This window comes from Planococcus citri, chromosome 3 (genome assembly GCF_950023065.1).
Source record: "Planococcus citri chromosome 3, ihPlaCitr1.1, whole genome shotgun sequence".
Lineage (NCBI taxonomy): Eukaryota > Metazoa > Arthropoda > Insecta > Hemiptera > Pseudococcidae > Planococcus > Planococcus citri.
In genome coordinates this window covers 37,618,939-37,636,059 of record NC_088679.1, presented here as the reverse complement: position 1 = coordinate 37,636,059, position 17,121 = coordinate 37,618,939, and the positions used below count along the sequence as shown (strand labels likewise).

Here is a 17,121-nt window from a genome sequence, read left to right as displayed (position 1 = left end):
CGATCAATTTTTTACAAAATGAGCAAATCTTAAGAAAAATATCAGAAAATTGGCCTATACAAGCTGAAATCGACCACCCAAAACGTGTGGTAGTCACTTTCGAATCCATTTGAAGAATTCGAGTCTACGTCGAAGTTGACTTCAACCATCATTCATTTCTCCTGAAGCAATCCGAGTATGCTGGAGGACAGGGGACTTTCACTGAAAGCTTCACATCGTCTCGAAAATGGTCGTAATCGCTTAGAGTGGAGAAGAGGGATGAGGGGTTCAATAGTGCAATAGACCAATTTCCAAGATTATTTTTTTTCAACATTTTGTTTCTTTTGATATGAAAAAATTAACGTGCCTAGTCTATGTTTAGTTTAGTTTGCATCAAAATCCTTACCTGCGAATTTTTTTTCCAATTATTTATAACCAACCAAAAACACTGACATTTAACGTGATGGGTACAGACGAGACCAAAGTTATACTCGTATGTATGACAGGAACTTCGGAAGGTGGTTAGCCATCCGAATTCTAGCACATTCTCGGAGATATCAGTGCAAATCGTGAGACACACGCTTGAATATTTCCCCAAATAAAAGATGATAATACTGGAAAACAGTCGAATAATCGTCATTATGAGGTAAATAGAGAAAAAAATGAGTGTAAGGGTAAGGACGCCCAATTCCGACCAGTGCCTAATCCCGACCACCCTTTATATCTCGTCTGTTCTTAGCGCTACCTATTGGAAAATGGTATAAACGTGTTCCTCTATCACAGACGATTAATTTGAGACATACCCGGCCGCTGTAGAGCCAAACCTCGCGAAATAAATCCAAGTTGAAGAAATTCCATGTTCAAAAAATTGTTTTTCAACATTTTTCGTCGCCAAAATTTTTTAATTAGTTTTGAATAATTTTATGGTTTCGCACTTGACAGCAAAGTAGTCGCCATCTAGCGGTCGAAACAGAACTACAACGAAACTAGGATATAATTTTTTGTTACATGTATTCTTATGGGAGATTTGCGATTTTCAAAAATTAATTAAAAATCGTGTAATTATCGTAGGAGTGTAATTTTTACTTCAAATGAATGTTTAATTCTTCTACTTTTTGAGAAAATTTATTACGATCTCTTAAACATGGTTTTTCTTGAAAAAAAATTGCACCGCATTTACAACGTATTTGCATTGTTTATTGTATCCTGAAATGCTGAAAAACATAGGAAGTGCAAAGCAATTTTTTCACAAGAAAAACAATGTTTAAGAAATTGTAATAAATTTTCTCAAAAAGTAGAAGAATTAAACATTCATTTGAAGTAAAAATTACATTCCTGCAATAATTACACGATTTTTAATTAATTTTTGAAAATCGCAAATCTCCCATAAGAATACATGTAATGAAAAATGCTATCCTAGTTTCGTTGCTCGTAGCAGCGCGTAGCAGCGCCATCTATTGGGACTGTCAACTGCGAATTGACTGAAGATTCCTATGATATAGCCGCTTTTTTAATCCATCAAAGGTATGTATAAAAAATTTTCACGTAAGTGTAAAATGGTATGGGTCCCCTAATCCCGACCACCCATAAGATCATGTAAATTCAGTCAGAGTGGTCGGGATTAGGGTACCAAATTCAGTCTTTCTTGAGGTGCCTCAGAAGAAAATTCCAAAAAGCCATAACGAATTATTCTATAACCCCAAAATTTTAATATGAGTTGGGGGAAGGTTCAATCTATCTTTTAAGCCACTTACTGTATTTTCACGTGAAATAGTATTTTATTGGTTGCTGCACTTTCAAATGTGGTCGGAATTAGGGTACCTAACTTTTGGAGGTGGTCGGGATTAGAGCACCAAAATTTGAAAAATCATTTTTGAGACGTTGCGGGAAAAAATTCAAAAAAAATATAAAGAATTATTCGTTTACGCCAAAATTTTGGTATGAGTTAGGGGAAGGTTCAACCTATCTTTTAAGCCATTTCCCATGATCTGAAGTGAAATAGTCTTCGATCGGTGGCAGTTTTACTAAAAGTGGTCGGATTTGGGGCTCCTTACCCTTACTGATGGAAAAAGTTATGATTTTTTGTTTACTTTTTATTGAAGGATTCAGATCACCTTCAATTCGAAAGTGGTCAACTGGTCACAGCTAATTTGAGATGGCCGGTGGGAAGGAGAAGGAGGAGGAGGAGACGATCTCTATCTACAAATAAAAAAAGCTTCCAGATTTTCATCTGAAGAATTAATATTCGTCTAAAAACATTCAGTGAGCATAAAAATGTCATTGAGTACTGGACTGGACAAATATGTTAATCGATTGGTTAATACAAACTAAGTCATTAACTATTCGCTGATAACAAGAGAGTTTTTGCATTTCTTTCGCTTATTGGTGCTTTTAGATTTTGCTTTGAGCTTGAATTTTTGGCATACACAATTAATGTTATTTTTCGTTTCTTGATTGAATTGTTCGATTCTATAATATGTAGGTATACTGGTACATCGAACTCAAGAGTTGAAAAACAAATACGAGTAGTCCGAAGTTTATGAACGCTTCCTTCAAATCAAGTTCGAATAATGTTATTATAAGCCTTAGTATATTATAAGTAGATGTGTGAGCACTGAGCAGTGAGCACAGATCAGCGATCAGAAAATTTTAGACTATCAACCGTCATTGGAGCTACAATTCACAACTGCGAAATTCGATGTCAAATCAGCCCAGTTTTGGGTCCTTCGATTTTGCTAAAAATTATTTTGTAGGCTCCTCACCAAAATGGGCCACTTCAACGTTTTCAAATTTCGATGGAGCCTAACAAAAAACCATGGTCAAATAACCTAAATAAGACGTAGAAAAAATTTCAAATTTTTTGGTCAACGTTCGACCCTCCCCCTGGTTTGAGCTCAAAATTTAAAAAATTTGAAAAATTTCAAAATTGTTCCCATTTTTTTTTTTTTTTTTGTTGAAAATTTTGTTTTCCAGTTCAAGTGATTTCTTGATGTCTTTAATAGGTACTAGCAAATGATCGCTTTTAAGGTTATTAGAAAAGTTCAAAGTTCATTTTTGCCAAATGCAGAAGTTCTCAAAATATTCATATTTTTCTTTTTAAAATAAGGTAATTTTGTAATCATCTCCTCAATGGTAAAATTGAAATTGAACAACTGAATTACGTTAGCACGTGTTGGGCATCAGTAACCCACCTAAGCTGAAAAAAATCACCTATTTTCGATACATATGAAAAATTTTATATTTTTAAAACTTTGAGCTCAAACCAGGTGGAGTCAAACATTGACAAAAAAAATTTGCAATCTTTCCTACGCCTTATTGAGGTCATTCAGCCATATTTTTTTGCTAGGCTCAATCAAAATTCAAAAAAAGTTGAAAAACGACCAGTGCTAGGTATTCTTCTCATTAGGAAAATCGCCATCAGTGGCTTTATATTCTATTTTGGAGCAAGTGAGGTTTGTTTTTTTTTCAGAAATTGAAATTGCTGGTCATCATGTGCAAATTTAGAGTTGGATTGCTCTGGACTGCTATAACTAGGAGAAAATCTGTATCCGGCATTTAAAAGATGATTAAGAGCCTCAAAAATAATCACCAAAAATATCGAAAGTTCAAAATTAAGCTTTTATTAAAAGTTCGGTTTTAAAAATCTTGCCAAACAGAGCTGTGATGAAAAATTTAAAGAAAAAAAATCTAGGAAGCACAGATACATTTTTAGGACATTTACAACCTTGAACTTTTCTTGATATTGGATTCGAAAAATCAATAAGTAAAGTAGCTACCAAGTCCCAGATTTTTGTACAAATATGTAAAAAAAATAATTCAAATACATATTATCATGTGACAAATCGTTTTATAAGTTTTAGACTTACCTATATAATTTAAAAAAATTAGCAATTTTTGAACTTCTTAATTGAATTTATGTTGGACTTTCAGATATCAAGTCTGAATTTTAAAAAATTATTGAGTCAACTCGAGTAAACAAAATATCCATGTTTCGAAATTTTCTTTGGACAAGGAGAGTTCACCCTCATTTTTATATACACACATTATTTTGATCAAAATTTTGGGGCTTTGCACCCTTCATGGTTCTGCAAATTCTATCACAATAAGTTTACAGTCAAAAATATCTTAAAAATGCACGCTTGCTGGATTTCTTCCAACTTATTAAATCATAGCACTCAAATTTGGCAAGCTTTTAAAAATTTAATTTTCAAAAATGCTGCACTCTGAACTTTTGAAAGCAGACGCTCTCAAGTTCGATCAGCTTCGAAAATTGTTTTTCAAATAACATCCCTCAGTTGTGCCATGCCAGATGCCAGATCAAAGTCAAAAGCGTTATCAAAGCGATAAAAAACGAAATTCTAACTATTCGCAGATTGCAAGAGGGTTTCTGACGAAAAAACTCGACTTGAAATACAGTTTCATGTTGATGCTTCGTATACTAGCAAAAACCCCCAAAAATAATGAAGTTGTTCCAATATCTGAATGAGGTTTCATTGAAGGCAAAGCGTTTTTACCTTTCAATGGCCATTCCCATTACATTGAGCAACCTACAGTGCAGCTGATTTTCCATATTTCCGTCTTATTTATTACGATACATATCTTTCATTCGAAACGACCATCGAGCAAATCAGATACTTATCAGACTGACGGCTGGTAACAAATGGCGAATGGTTGTTACGATCGCGCGGAGTCTGTGCGGTGGAGATGACTATATATGAAATTAATAAACTGAATCAAAAGGTGTCGTTAACGACTTGTTGAACAAGTTGCCGAGCGTATATAGTCGATGAGTGAAAAATTAAGACGCCTCGTGTGAAATATTAAACACGAGCCGAGCGATTGCAATTTCAATATGTCATTGCCGCAATTCGCTTAGATAAGGATTTATAAAATGTGTGCAGTACGGTTCGTAAACATGAAGGCTCGTTATCTCGTTCACTACACATACAATCGACGCGGCGCGGCGACTAATTTGTTGAGCATCGCGCGCGAATTTCATACCATCATTTTTCCCTCCGTGGTCGTGGTGTACGCAGCATTGCAGCCCTGGCGGCCGCGGAGGTAAAAAAAAAGTACCTTATATTTCGCGGATCGTGTAACGAAATTGGTCATCTAAGACGAGTAAAGGTCGTCACAATTCATTCATTACGTATACGTAGCATTTGTCAAACAGGGCAACCCGCGTCTCTCTCTCTCTCGATCATTACCAGTCCGTAAGAGTTAAAATACAACTCATACATAATAAAACTCGGAGATATCTATTTCTCTGCGAGGTAAATTTATCGTTTTTACTTTCTTTGTTAACGCTAGATAACTCACTTTATTGCAGTCGCCTTCTTCCTGCGTCTGCCTCCCTCTATCTCTCACACTAGATACGTGATACTCGTATTTAAGTACTCAGGTAGTCTGATACATGAAATTATCTACAGAGAAGTTTCAATTCTGCATACAAGGTGTTTCGAAAACGTCTTCTCGTTCATTTTCGCGAGGCTGAAATTTCTAAAAACCGACCTATAGGTAAAATACACAACGTATACCTACTTTTTTCAAATTATTTGGTATGGGTAAAGGACCTTCAGAAATGCTAAAAAATTGATTTTTTTCTTCTCATTGTCAAGCCAAATTTGGATCAATTTAGGTAGTCAATTTTTTTCATTCACTTTCATGAAACTTTAACCTGATTTTTCTATAATTTGTGTAAATTACCTCTTGATTTTGGGACAATAATCTGATTTTGAACCAATCCATGATCTAAAACTAACTTTATATGACTTGTATGGTACATGGTCTTGCATCAACATTGGTAAACGGTAAGGCAATATTTTCATCTTTATTTGACTTCGAAGTACTTTGTTCTTAAAAATGGATTCAGGAAATCAAAACAGATCGCGCTCGATAATAATATTAATAAACAGATCGATGAAAAAACGAAATTACAAAAGAGTAGAAGGAATATGATTCAAAATTCCATGATGCCAACAAAATCATAAGATACTCGTATTTTATTACCTCCATTTCAAAGGCGAAAATTTCCAAACACCAATGTTTATTAATTGGAAGCTGGGAATCTACATACCAAGTCTGACGAATGATGATATAAAAATTGTAAATGTTTTCCAAATTAAGAAGGGGCCACGATTCTCATCAAATAGCAAACCCTATAACAAGACCTTTGAGAAAAAGGAGTGGAGGTGAAGGTCATTTGCAATGTAAGTAAAAGCACTGCAGATTCACACTACTGACGTGAGGTGACTTCGGAAAGTCTGTTTAAATTTAGAATGTTGAATGAGAATTTAGATTACAAAACTTCAAATAACTCGAAGCAAAATTACGCTGACGTGTCTAATTTTTTCGAAAGTTTTGAAGTTCAATACCAGAATATAAAATTACCCGAAAAATTAGTCATTTGAAAATTCTCGCCCACTCGTTTCACCAAAAATTGCTCTCAGATTTTAACCTCGATGGCATTTCAAAACTATTCTCAAATATGCACCTGGAGCTGGACAATTTTACGTCTGAACATTGTTTAGGTATGGAATTACCTAGAACGAAAAAATTACAATGAAAAAATTCCTTCCCCCTTCTCCCTTCAGAAGATAATTTTTTGCCTCCAAGAGCACCTCAGAAGCTAAAATTTTCTATTGGATGATTTTCAACTCAGAATGAAAGTCTTCACACAACAAAAGTAAGTCGCACAATGAGATTTACGCAACACCCTGTACAACTGCGAAGGTAAGCTTCAATGTAAGTTATTTCAACGTTGCACTATCGGTTTAACGTCACCCTACACAGGACGTATTAATTGTACGGCGATATTCTGAAATTTATTTCAACCATGAATTCGCATTTAAAATTTTATCTTGAATTACATTCTGTAATAAAAGCTGCCATTTTGTAATTGTTTTATTCGCTCAAACTGCATTCACACCTTCATTCGAGTTGAATATAAGAATAAAATATATCGCTATAGCCGGATTATTTAATTGAACCCGTGCATGGAATTTACTGGAAAATCGCTCATAAGACCAACCAACACCATTAGATAACATTCGCGAATAAACGATTTGCGAGGCAGTGAATTGGATTTTGCACGAGGCATTTTTTGATGCAAAAATTATTGATAGTAAGTAATTTTTTAATTTTTGATTTTGGGAGCAAGAGGGGTCTGCTTTTGGAGAAGTTGAAGGTAAAGAAGTCGAGTGATATTGATAAATGATCGTGCATTCTTTTCCACCGAAAGTTGAGAATTAGGTAACTGTACTAGACCTTTTAACGACCTGGTGAAAATTTCACTGCTGACTCAATCCTTATTTGTCCAAAACTGGCTTTTTAATTTGAAAATGTACCAAATTTATTTAGTTCATCACAATGAAATTTTCCAGTGCAATTTTGATAGGTACCTAATTTTTGTAGTCAAAAATGACAATTTGTTTCCTTTGAATTTTACTTAAATACCTACTGATATTTTTTAACCAATAATGTCATCTAATGCTAACTTTTTCTAGAGAAATATCCAAAAAAGCTTTTAATTCTATCTAAATTTCTACCATTGTAGAAATAACGGTTCGTGGAGAAAAATTAGTTTTGAAAAGAAACTGAATGATCATTCAATTTGAAGAAAGCCAACAGAAAAAGGTAGTCATCACAACCATCATTGAACGTGGCGATCAACCACAGTTGATGTCGAGCATTATACAAAACGTAAGTTTAGGTTCTCATTGCTTTTTGAGTAAGTAATTCATCTGTGACTGGTCGCATCGCTAGCCGGATTTTTACAATCCTGAGTTCAGCGAACAGTCGCAAGGAAATGCTCAAACCAATTGAAGCATTTTCTGCGTCAAGCATTAAGCATAAGTTGTAGGAACCCTTCCTGTTACTTTTTTCGCAATCCATTTGTGACTGGTCGCATCGCTAGCCGGATTTTTACAATCCTGAGTTCAGCAACCAGTCGCAATGAGACGCTTAAACCAATTGCAGCATTTTCTGCGTCAAGCATTTTGCATTAGCATAAATTGTATAGGTTCAAATTACTTTTTATGCAATTCATCTGTGACTGGTCGCATCGCTAGCCGGATTTTTACAATCCTGAGTTCAGCGAACAGCCGCAAGGAGATGCTCAAATTAGTCAAATTAGCTGCAACATTTTATCGACAAGGTATCTACATTTGAAAGGACAGAATAAACAATTATGAAAAATCACATCGATGATCTTTTTGATTTTGAACGACTATGGTTGTGTATCTTGATAAGAATAATTTTTCTTATTGGCATTTCTTCAAAAAATCTGAAAAATTTCAACTTTTCAAGCAACTCTAGGTCGAATGGCAAAGGTTCAGCCTACTGAAAGTCCACAAAAATAAACTCCGCTTGATCAAATTTTGCGTTGCTCTCAAGAAATTCAAGAATGTTAACTATTGTGTCCAATGTCCAACGATTTCAAAAAAATTGCATTAGATGGGTATATTGGTAACGAGTTTTGATATTCAAACGATCTGAAGATACAATGTTCTAAGGGAAGATGATTTTTTTTTTTTCATGTGGTACCTATTATTCATTTTTTCCCCCAAAAAATAGTTTATACCTTTGTATCTACTTGATCAAAAATTAGATATTACCAGTTTTCATATGTTAAAGGTCTGGTTATCCGTACAAAAATTTAAAAAAAAAAACAATTTGACCCGCACATCTGAAAGCTAATTTTGGAGGAATAAGACATGAGTCAGGTGAACGGAATGAGGTCGATTCAAGATCCACTACTATACCTACCTAGTACCTACTACCCCTTCGGCGCGACGCCGACGAGGCTATGTGAAACTACTATTGTAATGATTTTCTCATATCTATTATTTTCTCAACTAGACCAAAATTTTTCAAATTTTCGACACAGATACATTATGCTTGGAACTACAAGGCATTCTCCGATTTTTTTTTTTTTTTTCAACATAACTGGTCTCTTTATTTTTTGTCTTATTATGGTATTTTGAAAAATTGGAAGAATATCCTCGCAATGGGACTAAGTTAAGCATTTGGAAAATCGCTGATTTCTATCAGTAAAAATGTAAAAAACCGAAACAAATTATTTTGACTGAATATACTCAATTAACTCAAGTTTTCGAAGTGAATTAATATTATAGGAGTAAATTACGACAAATTCCAAAACTTGCAGGGTTTGGCAAATTCTATGGGGCTGGAGCCTCCTTGCAAAAAAAAAAATAATAGCATGCAGACGATTGTGGAAATTTAGTTTTCTACAGTTTCAGCTCTCATCATTTTTTTTTTCAAGGTAAACTCTTCGTTTGGTCTGTAGAGAGCATTACAGCTTCGAGCATCCAATTTCAACTTTCAGGATTTTGATTTTTCCAAATTTTTTCAGATTTTTTTGAAAAAAGCCTCTTGTTACAGATAAATAGAAATACAAATGACACATCAATACTTAATTTCAATTTTGATTCTTTTCAATAACTTTAGTCTTTCTCATTTTTTTTCCTGTGTAGAATGTAGGTATGAAGAATCCTTTGTTTAGCCTCCAGAGTGCTTCAAAATTTCGAATAGTCGACTTCAAATTTTAGTATTTTTAGTACTTCGCAAAAATCTGGAAAATAAACCCATTTGCAAGAAAGATTTATCTCAATTGATAGAAAACTGTTTGAATCAGAGAAAGTTAATAAAAATTAAAAGAACACAAAAATACATGAATTTTTCAAAATTAAATTTGAGCTAGAAATGCGAGAAAATCCAAATTTTACTAAATTAACCTAGAAAGCTGAAATTTTATATGACCTCTAATTTCAGCCTCTCTAATTCGATTGGAAGCAGTTCCAAACCGTTTTGAACAGTTCTGGAGCCTTTAGAAAATCTTTCAATGTTGAAATCCACAAAATTTAATTCTTACCCAATGAAATTGGAAGCTGAAATTTATTTTACACCCTAAACCGTTTTGAACAGTTCTGGAGCCTTTAGAAAATCTTTCAATGTTGAAATCCACAAAATTTCATTCTTACCCAATAAAATTGGAAAGCTGAAATTTATTTAACACCCTAATTTTAACACGCTGTATCAACTGAAATTGAAAAATGGTGTGTCTTATACGAGCTAAAGCTGATTTGAACGGTTTTTATGGCTTAGTTCGGTTTGAACGCAACTATAATGGACTCAGCAGGTTGAAATTAGGCGATAAAGTAAATGTTATCTTTATAACTGAATCCGGTAAAGCTTCGTGGAAATTTGAACCCTCAAAAATATGCTATAAAGAGGCTTCAGAACTACTGCTCAAAATGGTTCGAAACCATTTTGAATCGATTAGCAGGGGGGATTGAGGAGTTGAAAATGGATTACAGATTTACTGAATTTCACCTTTCTAAGTCAATTTTGTGAAATTTTGATTTTTCCCATTTTTGAGTTGAATTTGATTTACGAAAAGTCAAAAAATGCATTTGAGCTCCAAAATGTTGGCTGGTTATGTATTTTTTTTGCATGCTCATTCTCGATTACTTTAGCATTGCCCGGTTTTCAAATTCATCTGCCAGTTATAAGATTATTTCCCTTCTCAGAAAAAAAAAACCAATGACAATAGGATGATTGGAAAATGAAAATAAATTCTCTACAATTTTAGTACGGTCTACTTCTCACTTTTTTGGGACTTTTTTTCATTCAACTCGTTTCAAGTAAATACTTATTTCATTGAAAAATAAAAATGGATGAACGAAAAAATAAGCAAAATTGATCCATGACTTGGTGATTCTAGGTGAGTTTCTCTTACAAATCACATAGGTAACATAATTTTTAGGACAAATCATCCATTTCACTCATTTAACCCACAAATACAAAAATCATTAGTAGGCATACCCTGTAATAGGCGCAGAAATGTAATACTTTAGCCATAATACATACAATGAAGAAATAAACACCAGGTAAGTGCAGGTACTTACCTACCTAAGATTCGATTTAATACGTTAATGATTTTCGTGAACAGTTGTCGAAACAGTAGGTAAAGGTATATACAAAATGATATCGAACAGATTTTCTCTCGACTTGTCTCATTAAAAAAGAATTTCCAATAATATCTCGGGTGTATTATTTTTCTCCGGTATGTTTCTTTGATCGTCGTGGGGAATAAGATTCTTTTTAACACCCCGAAAGAAATTTTTCAAGTCTAATTATATCAATCATTTACGTAATACTCGAGGATATCAAATATCACCGAAATTCAGCTCCCAAGGAAAGGGTAAAGAAAAAAAAAAAAGAAACCTCCAGCCCAGAAAAGTACACATAGAAATATACAGGCCTATAATTTAACAGATGGCGCACTAGTGGTAGTAAATACGTCGGCGAGTGGCGCTGCGTATTTAATAACAGAGCGGGAATATCATCATCATATGGTAGCATTTACAGCGGTAGACGTTTTTCTTTCCTCTTCTCTCTTTCTTTTTTTTTTTGTTTATTTTGTAATGGTTTTCCGCGTTAAGTATTCTTTCAAAATAAAAACTCTAAACCAAACATTAGAGGGCTTTAGAAAATATTGTCAATGATGGTTATTACATAGTGTAATGATGTCATTAGTAGATTTGGGAAAATATTTTCAATGTAAACGCTCGCTCGTTGGTAATTACCTGATATGGCTCATTAAGATCATAAAGAAAATTGTTACTTACGTAGGTTTTTCGAGTAAAAACGATCTTTTAATACGGCAATTTGTCAACGATTAGGAGGTAGCCTACCTTCGATTTAAAATAATTTCGCAACTTTTTCTCATTTATGATTCATCGACATTGTTGCCAATTTATTAGTCATAAATTACACATAAAACGCATGCTGAGTGTATTGCACTTGAACGTAATTTTTTACGAGGCAGGTACCTGTTTTCAAGTTGAATGAAAGTTTTATCTGCTCGTAATAAACAGTTTGTGTATAGCTGGAAATGGAAAATATAATATTACAGTGTATAAAAACCGACATAGTAGAAGAGTTGAATTGCATTTGGAATAAAGGGTCCGATCGAGCAGAGCGTAAAAAACCTCAAAGCGTAATAAGATTTAACAATTGGAACGGTCCACAGGGTGATTGAATTTTCAAAAAACGCCGCAGTAAAATTTTATTTGCTAGTGAAACGATCATTACAGGGGATCGCCACCATCGTCAGGGTGTTATAACGATAAGGAAATCTAATTCGGTTATTTAAAAAATAAAGCTCGTTTTTCGAGTACATTGAAAGGAGGGGGGGATGAACGTTTCGTAAAAAAAAAAAAAAGAGATGCCTGGAAAGTTAAAGGAAACAATGCTTAGAACGATAAACTTTTCAAATATCAAACATATTAAAATCATTTCGAAGTAATTACATATTGTTATAGAATATCTATTTTCACATATTTTTGGTTTCGCCAACACAGCCCAGACTATAGTTCGGATAAGAAGCTGCAAAATGTGGATTTGGGATTTTCCACGAGGAATATCTCGCTATTAAAATCTACGCCTAGTTCAACTTTGGCGTATTACGGTTTACTCTTCGTTTTGAGGTTTTAGCAAAATTAATAACAAACTTGATTCCCTTGAGAAGTTCGTAAAACTCTAATTAAACTCTAAATTTTCTGTCGAATTACATCAAGCCGCCGATGTAATGTCGACTGGGTAAAAGATTTCCTCGAATTACTCCAAGTAGGTTTTTTTTCATTTACCTACCTTCGTTTCATTTTATGACGACTGTATTAGAAAATTGCACGGAGCTGGAATTAAGATAACAAAAATGTATTTTGTCGTCGTTCCGGGTTATTAAGGAAAATACCCGGTGTTCACCAAGGGTCCGATGATAGTGGCGAGATTTTACCAAAATAGAATCTGCAAATGGGCGTCGTTATTTTTGACTCGACTTTTTTCTATTACAGGTGCATATGAAGATATGAACCAAGTGTGGAAATATTTTGGTTTTTTTGGCAGCTCTTCTGTTATGAGAGGAGAGGTGCACAAGACAAGGTTAGAAAAAGAGGCAAAAAACTTTTGTGTAAGTAGGTACCTTTTTTATTTTTTTTTTGAGGTAGAAATGAGAAAAAATTTCAATTAAAAATGAAATTCGCCTCATAATAAAAAATTGGAGTCAACTTTGGTGATATGAACTGACTTTCATCTCAAGATTTTGACAGTATTCTTCCCCTCCAAGCCACTGAATATTTGTATCGCCTAATATGCTAAAAACTTCACTGAACTTCCATAGAAATTGTCCATTGTGATGAAATGAAGCATAAATAAATTGAAGAATGAATGAATTACTTAACGAATTCAGAAACATGTAGTGTGTGTATAAAATAAGCAAATTATAAAAATAAATATAAACAAACAATTATTGCATGCATTGAATAATATTCAACTAAACTTCATTATACATGATGAATAACTTCTGCACGGTTTCCTCTCATTCTAATTTCAGATGATTGTGATTTACTCGGTGGTGTATCATGAATCTCAACGTATTTTGTCATATTGTTCGCATAAACAAATACTGCTACATCGTGTGCCATGTCAGGGATACGTATTGATTCTTTCCTTCCCATTGGGATAGCATCCGATTCTTCCAATGTTTTTCTGCCGTTTAGCAGGTAATATGCAGAAATATAAACTTTAGATGGCACATCGCGATTATATACGGAAAATTTAAAACCACTCACGTGTGTACATGACATCAATACCAGACACGCAATAATGCCTAATAAAGCTAACTTCATTTTAGACTCTGAAAACTTTAACACCAACTTGTAGGTATAGCTTGTACTCCAGCTATCAAAGAAACACTATTGCACTACTTGACATTCTGTTGATAGTAAATTTTATAGGTGTTCTCTTCAATTCAGTAGGTGTTCAAAATTTTACACTCGATTAACCATAAAACACGAAAAATTAATAACTCATTTTTAATTACGAATCGGTAGGTACGCAGGTATTTCTCAAATATCTCATAATTTATGATTTTTTTACTCATTACTAGAAGTAAAACTTGATTAAGTACTTGCATGAAATGATAACACTGTTCACAGTTTTCAGTGAAACGTGAATTATTGATCATTTTTTTGGCGTTTCTTATGAAATAAGTACGTAAGTATGTACCATTTGTCATCACAGAAAAATTCTATGAAGAGATCCTGAATGCACTACAGTCACGACATTCGATACTTTCATTTTCAAATTGATCACTTTGAATTTGGTTAATGATTACATAAAGTATTATGTGGAATTTTGAATGGAATTTTTCCATTTATAGTGAATTTTTGAAAATCAAACATGAGCTAAAAATGAGGAGAAAAAAATCAAAATTTTATCAAAATGATCTAGAAAATTGAAATTGAGGATCTGCCTTATTTTCGACGAGCCAAATCCATTGGGGACGGTTTAGAACCATTTCGAGCAGAACTAAGGCCTTCATCCGCAGATTTTTGAAATTTGAAACTTTCACAAAATCTTACCAAATGAAATTAGAAAGCCAAAATTCACTCAAGTGTCTCAAATTCAACACGCTGAGTCGACTCAACTCGTTTTGGAGCCTCTGGCGACTTATTGGAAATTCCAGTTTTCCAAAAAACGCCAAAAAATTGTCCATATCAACTTTAATACGTATGCTCGCGATTAATGCTTGTTGATGGCCCATTTTGACCGATTGCACGCTATTTTTCCAAAATCCGTGAGTTCCGCTTCAAAACCGTATTTTTGTCGAATATGTCAAAAATAGCATTGCAGAAAAATCCAATTGAAGTGATATGGAATCACCTGTGTTGAGTGTCAACAATGCAAAATTCAAGCTGTGAAAGGCGAAAGCACTAGGTCTAAATGTTTCGCAATCATACTCATTTGATGAAGTAGTGTAACACCTAATTCAACTTATCATAAATTTAATTTAAATAGTACAATGGATGTATATTATAGCACACTACCCTAAGCTGAAGGATGGAAGAAACCAGCTATGGTATGTGTCCACCCTTAGCATTCAAAATTACTCCAACTTTATCCATTATGTAAGGTGGAGCCGAGTGTTCCCACTTTCACATATACGAAATCATATCCGTTGGTACAATCCTGCTCTAGGAGATCTCTTTCTGAGGTAGTTAAGGGTACAGTGGTGCCCGGAGACCTCCTATGCTTACCCCCAAAAATGGGAGACGGGTCGGAGGTCGCTCCAAATCCGGGGAATGGGCTACATCCTAGAGTGGCCATTCCCTCAACTCCGAACTGGTGGGAGCGATTCTGGGATATTGCCTAGGAGCTCTGGGCCATTGGCCTGGTGCTTGGTTGGAGAGGGGGGGGGGGTGTCAGCAGTTCCAACCAAAACTGGGGCCCCCCACTTACCCCGGCACCAGGATCACTGGGTGGCCGAACCGTCCCCTCCCCCTCCTCGTTTTAAGGAAAATTGAAACACTCTCAATCTCGACTTAGTTCAAGTTGTACATAGTTTTTATAGCTAAATTTTTATATTAAGTTTGTCATTTAGTATTAGAATTTACATCACCCTCCTCCCTAAACTTAAGATTGTACTGGTATTATTTCTGAGGCCCCGCCCCCTTACCGCAGGAATAAGTAATTATAAGATGTAAATAATATTCAAAAATGAACCTTTTTTTTTAAAAAAAAGAAGAAAAAACCACCTTTTCCTCAATCCACAACTACTTAGAACTATTTTTTTTTTTTAATATGAGTGATTCTGCTCCGCAACTTGATTTTGATCGAATACGGCTATATAGGGATTATTTCAACCGACTAGTGCTGGTGTAAATTATCGATTATTGATTGCAGACCTGGCAATTTAATTCTCGATGAAATCGACCAACTTTGACTTGATTCAACTTGACCTAGACAGCATTTTATCCAAAATTCAAAAAGAAGAAGTGAAGCAACATTTATACAATTCATTAAAGAAATTTGGTAGTGAAATTGAAACAGATGGTCAGGATGTACCTACTTAGTGAAGATATTGTTGAAGGTATGATTCATCTATCCTTTTATTTATATAGTTCATACCTGACTGTTATGTTATTTGTTTCCAATTTCCATAGATGTAAATCACGAGCAGCCAAAAAGACCAGCGAAATCTCATCCAGAAGCTTCAACTTCGAAAGAAAAAAATCGAAACCTAACCCGAAGAGTTCAACATCGAGAGATTATTTTAGCAAAGAAGAAATAAACAAAGCTCTTAAGCTTCGGATGAGCAAAAAAACAAAAAATGTTGACAACATTGTAACAAAAGATGTGGAAGAAGATACCGTTTTTCAGCAACTTAATGAAGAAATTTCCAATCACATAAATGCTGCGTGGTTGGAAATTGACATGACACAGGCGGAGGTCGTGAAATATTTGAATGAGAACAAAAATCGCCTCAAATTATCATTTTTCTGTACTAGAATCGTTTATGGAGTTCCAGGCACGGAGGTGAGCGTGGAAACTTTGATTTCAGAGATGAAATTTGTGCTGAATGATCAAAGATTGTCTCTGTTGGAAGATGCAATCAAAGACGTGATGTTCGTGCGCCGAAATTTTGAATTTTTATATTTTTAATTTCTTTGTGAGTTGTTTTATTTTATATTTGTTTGATTTTTGTAACTTTGTTTTTCTTTTTTTAACTTTGATTTTTATTTACATACCTACTGTTTTATGTTATATTTGTTTCATTTTTGTACCTCTGTTTTTCTTTTTTCAACTTTGATTTTTAGTTACCTATTTTTTGAATGTTTTTTATACAATTTTATTGTTGTTTTCGTAATAATTCTGTCTTCCGTTTTTTTAAATTTTGATTTAAAATTACATACCTAAATTTTAAATTCAGCGTTGTAAAAACGTTACTTGATTGAAAACGAAAATCATTTTTTAAAACGATTTATAACGTTAAACAAAATAAATTTTTCGTTTTTTTTACGTTTTTACTTTTAAGATTACAGTCATAGAAACAGAAGATCAGGATTGATTTTATGGTTTTATGTTTTTCATTTACGCTCATTTGTTTTATTGATTATAATTTTTATTTTGGAGTGTAGCAGGGTATCAAACAGGTTGTGACAGTAGTGAAAACTGAAAGAGATGAAAAAGTAGTGAAAAAATTGATCAATGTGTTCATTTTGTATCGTTTTTTTTAAATAATTTTGGTTGACATGACAATTAAAAAAACCTTTGTAC

General features: G+C 33.9%; 1 protein-coding gene across 1 annotated transcript in view; it reads right to left on the bottom strand.

The window, feature by feature from the left end:
- The window catches only part of LOC135838720 (mucin-5AC-like), a 352,792-nt gene that overhangs the window by 97,859 nt on the left and 237,812 nt on the right, over positions 1 to 17,121 (bottom strand). The gene's annotated exons all lie outside the window — the stretch shown is intronic.